Source organism: Nannospalax galili, unplaced genomic scaffold (assembly GCF_000622305.1).
Source record: "Nannospalax galili isolate Female #2095 unplaced genomic scaffold, S.galili_v1.0 scaffold1387, whole genome shotgun sequence".
In the NCBI taxonomy this organism is placed as follows: domain Eukaryota; kingdom Metazoa; phylum Chordata; class Mammalia; order Rodentia; family Spalacidae; genus Nannospalax; species Nannospalax galili.
The window spans coordinates 70,150-75,496 of record NW_008355976.1 but is presented as its reverse complement, the minus strand read 5'-3'; the positions used below and the strand labels follow the sequence as shown (position 1 = coordinate 75,496).

Genomic DNA, 5,347 nt, shown 5'->3' with positions numbered 1-5,347 from the left:
TCCTCCTCCTCCTCCTCCTCCTCTTCCTCCTCCTCCTCTTCCAACAGGGTCTTATGAAGCCCAGGCTGGCTTCAGTGTGCTAGAATTACAAGTATGAGCCACCATGCCCAGTTTATGTACTCATGCATGCTAGGCAAGTGCTCTACCAACTGAATTTTATCCCTCACCCATTGATTCTTTGAAGCATGAGGCCAGTGGGCACAGATGCCTGCATATACATGGGTTATACATATAGCATGGCCACTTCATTTATGGAGGAGGGGTACATTTGGGATTAGTAACAAGGAACATGGACATGACTAGGTCTCTAGGCCAAGTGGTACAAGGGCTGAGGGAGAGCATCAACAGCCCTTTGAGAGGATGGCAAAGAAGGAAGCATTTTCAGAGCAAATGAGGAAGAGAAGCTATGGAAAGAGGGTGAGGGTGAAGAATATTCCCTTGACCTTGAGCTCCAGGGTGTATGGTGGAAAAATTTCAGGAGAACTCACAGAAAATGGGGTTAAAAAGGTGACATATAAGCTGAAAGTCAATTAGAGCTGAGGAAGGAGGGGGAAGGAGGTGGGTGGCTGCATGTGCAGAGCTAAAGGCTCTAATGAGATTCACCCTGATGGTACCATGGCGTAGAGTGATGGAGCGTCCTCCAGTGTTCAGGGAAGGGGAGTGTGAACTTTTGTTCAGCTCATATACTGCTCTGGGGTTCCTGTTCAGTTCTACTGACTGAAGCAAAGAGTTCCGTTGGGGGAGGTGGTGAATTGTCTGTATGAGATTGGCCTCTGGGCATGTTTCTGAGGCATTTTTTTGATTTTTGAGTGATGTGGGAGGGCCTAGCCCATTGTGGGTGATAGCATCCCTGGGCGGGTAGTTCTGGATTTTATAAGAAAGGAGGCTGAACATGGGTCAGAGGAGCAAGCCAGTAAGTTCCTCCAGGGTCTGTTCTTCAGTTCCTGCCTCCGGGTTCCTGTCCTGAGTATGTTCCTGATTTGGCTTCCCTTGGTAATAGACTGTCACTTGGAAGAATAAGATAAAATAAATCCTTTCTTCCCCAAAAGAAAGAAAAATCAGTACCAGGATCATGGGTTAGTGCTCTGAAGGATCTGGTGGTGGTATTTTGGGGAGGTTGTAGAAGCATTTAGAACTTTGAACTGGATGTGCTCAGAGCTCAGTGGGCTGCTCTGTGGAACCTTGGAAAATAACACTGAGAAATTAAGATGATGGAGGTCTAGCTTGTGAGGTTTCAGAGGGAAGTTTGAGAGTCCCATAAAGACTCTACTTGGACCTTTTGTATGATACTTTGAATTGAGAATCTGTGGTTTCTGATCATCTGGGGCTGAAGAATCAGCTGTGATTAACAAGAGACCAGAACCAATGAAGTGAAACCTTTGCTTTCCTGGGACAATAGATAGTGGTTAGCTGGGGCTGAAAAATCAAATGTGATTAACAAGAGACCAGCATTATTAAGATAAAGTCTTCTGGGAAGTGTTTTCTCAGGGCCAGTACATAGAAGCTATGGTCCAGAGAGGACCAAAGCTGCATCTCAAGATGACTGAACTTGGTCATGTGTAATAATCTCCCACATGGTACTGGTTGCTTGTGTGTGTGTGTGTGTGTGTGTGTGTGTGTGTGTGTGTGTGTGTGTGTGTTTCGATACGGTCTCCTTGTAGCCCCAGTTGACCTGGAACTCACTATGTAGACCAGTTGGTCTCAATCTCATAGAGATCTGCCTGCCTCTGCCTTCGGAGTGCTGGGATTAAAGGCGTGTACCATCATGCTCCAGAAAAACTGTTTTTTTTTTTTTTTGAGATGGGGTCTTTCTATGTAGCCCTGGAACTCACTGGGCCTTGAACTCACAGAGACCTACCTGTCTCTGCCTCCTGAGTGCAGGGATTAAAGGTGTATGCCACCATGTCTGGCTATGGTACAGGTTTTGAAGGCATGAAGGAGAGTCATGGATGGAAGCTGAGGCTCAGCACCATTTGGCAAGGTTGCAGAGAGGCAGGGGGCCATTGGTGAAAGTGCAGCCTCAATTGCAGTGGACACCCAGGCATATTGGAGATGCCAGGACTATGGGATGATCACATCACCAAGGGCAGCAGCAGGTGTGCAGTAGAGCCAGCCTGAGTTTATGAGATAAGCTGTGTGTGCTCTGGATGGCAGAGAAAGCTGCCCAAGCCGTTTGGAAGATCTGAGTCAATCCAAGATGTCAACTGTTGAGCTATATTCCTGGACTTTGGTTTTGCTTAAGTATGCCCAGTTATTCCCTTTTGAAATAAGAAAATATGTAACTCATTTTTGATACCACAGGAGCCTAAAGTTGAGAGACTTTGGGTTATTTTAAAGAGACAATGAACTTTTGATGGAAGTTTTGGAGACTGGGACTTAAAGTTGTACTGTGTTTTATACTGTGATATTAATGTGAGATCGTGAGGACAGAAGGTAAAAGGTTATGGTTTAAAGTAGTGTGTGTGTATGTGTGTGTGTGTGTGTGTGTGTGTGTGTGTGTGTGTGTGTGTGTGAAGGGCTGGGATGTCATGGTTGGCTTTGGCTGTCAACTTAACACACCTGGAAAAAAGGTACCTCAATTGGGGAATTTCAAGTTTAAAAGTTTTCGAAACATGTATGTACAAGACAAATAAAACAAACTAAGAATCACTGTATAGCAGAAGACATAAATATAAAAAGTTTTTTTGTAAGGATACAAAAATTCTAATGTCAAATACAAAGAAAGCATTCAAGAAAGGTAAGCAAATGAGACTACTTTGTCAAAGAATGCATTAACTAAGAGGGACCAGGACAAACCCTCTCAATATCAGGGTGAAATTTCCTTTCAATGCCTCCCAGGGGCTTGGCCTTTCTTTTCTGTGTCGAGCTATAGACCTCAGAGTCACTAACCTCTGATGAACTGTCTAACATCTCTTCTTCATCAGCCTTCTGTTTCTGTCTTGCACACCTCTCTGTCCACTGCCTGGCATTCTTGAGGAAAGCTGTTTTATTATATTTAAATTCTGAGGAAATGTCAGCCATCAGTGGGTCATCACTCATGGCTCTGCCATGAGCAGCTAAATAGAGGTCAGTATAGTAGCAATGTTGAGAGATGGTCTCCGTGCACCTTTTGGTGGCAATTTGAGAACATCTAGACAAATTCTTCCACCAAAATCAATGTTTGGATAATAAATTAGAATCGGAAAAATGATCTGCGGAGGTTCAAATAGATACCTCTCAGGAATGATAACTTCCAGATTGAAAACACCTTTCTCATAAGGTGTGTTTGCTCCGCCTAATATTTGAGCTCACAAATCATCCATTTGGCCCTTTTCCTGCCAGCATGTGATGCCTGGGGGAGGTTCTGTGACTAACATGTGCAATTATTTCTTCAGATGTGAATCTCTCTACATGATCCCCAAGTAAAAGAAACACAAACAGGTCACTACTCCACACTACAGCTGGTTGGGATATAGTTGGCCTCAGAGAACGTTCTCAGCTCCCAGCATTTTCTTGATTGTTGAGTAACGTGGGAGGACCCGGCCCAATGTGGGTGGTAGTCTCGGGTTGTATAAAAATGTAGGATGAGCACAGTCCAGAGGAGTGAGCTAGCAAGCAGCATGGTCCGTGCTTCAGTTCTTGTCTCCAGGTTCCTGCCCTGGGCTCCTGCCTGACTAGCCTCAAAGAAAGACTGTCACTTGGAAATGTAAGATGAAAATAATCTCTTTCCTCCCCAAGTTGTTTTTCGTCAGAGTCTTTTATCACAGTAATAGAGAAGCAAACTAGAACACTGTCCTTTAAGCAAAACAAAACAACAACAAAGACTTCTAGTCTTTTATTATTATTTACCTTATACCAAGTATAACATTAGCGAAATCCAAAGGTCCCTGCTCACAGAGCTTAGTGTTTTCATCTATAATGACCCTTTGGTCTTTTTGCCTACCTCTTCCTTTCTGTGGAGTGTCTCTTTCAACTCTGTATGTATTCATGGATGAAGACAGTTTTACTATAACATAGAGCTTAGTCTAAAGCATAGCTCTAGCCCTTCAGACTCTTCAGCACCAGCTCACTAGAGGAGACCAGCTCCTAAGTCTGTTTCTTTTTTGAAAAATTATTCTGACAGTTTCATCACTGACATGACCCCTAGAGTCCTTGTTCACCCTAATCTTCATGGAGTCTTTCTGTGATACCATGGTCAGACACCATCTGCCCCAAGAAAGACAATGCTGACCCATGAGGAGGAAGGTATAGTGCCTTGGGCTCTGTCAATGTGGCTCTGTCAATGTAATGTTGTGAAATTGCCATCCTTTGGTTCTCTTACAGGGAACTAGTTGTCTTTTTTTTTTTTTTTTTCTTGTATTTGGTCCATGTCAACTTATTTCTAAGACACCATTGAACTTAGATACACTTTCATATCCTTTTATTTTTCTTTTCATTCCCTCACCTACTTTACATAATTCTTATTCTTTATCTTCTTGTGAAGCAGAGTCTATTTTTACTTTCTGACATCTCCCTCATAGTTCATTGTTCTTTCTGATATGCTGTCGGCCTTTTTTAAAATCTGAACTGACATTGAATTCTAGCTGAGCTCCCTCAGCATGACACAGCTAGTGCAGACTGTCTCCTGGCTTCTTGTGGCCCACTCTGTGGGGAATAAGTTGCTGACCTATACACAAAAATATGAATTTCCTGATTTTGTGCTTTTTTTTTTTTTTACTATTGATTAAGCTTAGCTCCCTCCTTCATTCCAATACAGGAGATTACTGTACTCTACTTGGTTTGTCCATCTAATACTTCTCTGTCTTTTATTTATATTTTTCCTTTTTTTAACTTTAAAAAAAAATTTTACTTAGAATTTCATACATGCACACAAGGTGTTTTGATCAAATCCACACCCACTCTTCCCCCTCCAACACTTCCCATATCTCCCCATCACTTTTTTTCTGACAACTTCATGTACTCTTTCTTTCTTCTTCTTCTTTTTTTTTCAAATGGGGCTTTTTGCTACTCTAACATTTCCCCCTCTGAAGAGGTAACCTTAAAATCTTTTAGGGATTAGATAAAAGCTTCCAAATACTTTTGACACTTTTGGCCTTTGGAACAGGGTATGTTGCTAAGAGGCCCAAGGACACTGTGAGTTTTAGCCAAGAAACTGGCTAATTTTCTTTGGGGTCTTTTTTTACCCTAACTGTCTAGCCAATTCCTACCTCCTATTCTTATCACACCATCCTCTGAAGAGGTTACCCAAATTGCCAATAGGGAATCAGGACGCAGACTACTCTGGATTTTTCCATGCTGAACAGGGACGCAGGGTGAGGCAATTGGGGTACCCCTTCAGTGGGTCTATCTAAAAGACTCCCAAATTGTG

General features: G+C 42.7%; 1 pseudogene; it reads right to left on the bottom strand.

The window, feature by feature from the left end:
• Positions 1–2,775: 2,775 nt before the first annotated feature.
• LOC103750802 lies at positions 2,776–3,392 on the bottom strand (annotated as a pseudogene).
• Between the last annotated feature and the right edge of the window lie 1,955 nt (positions 3,393–5,347).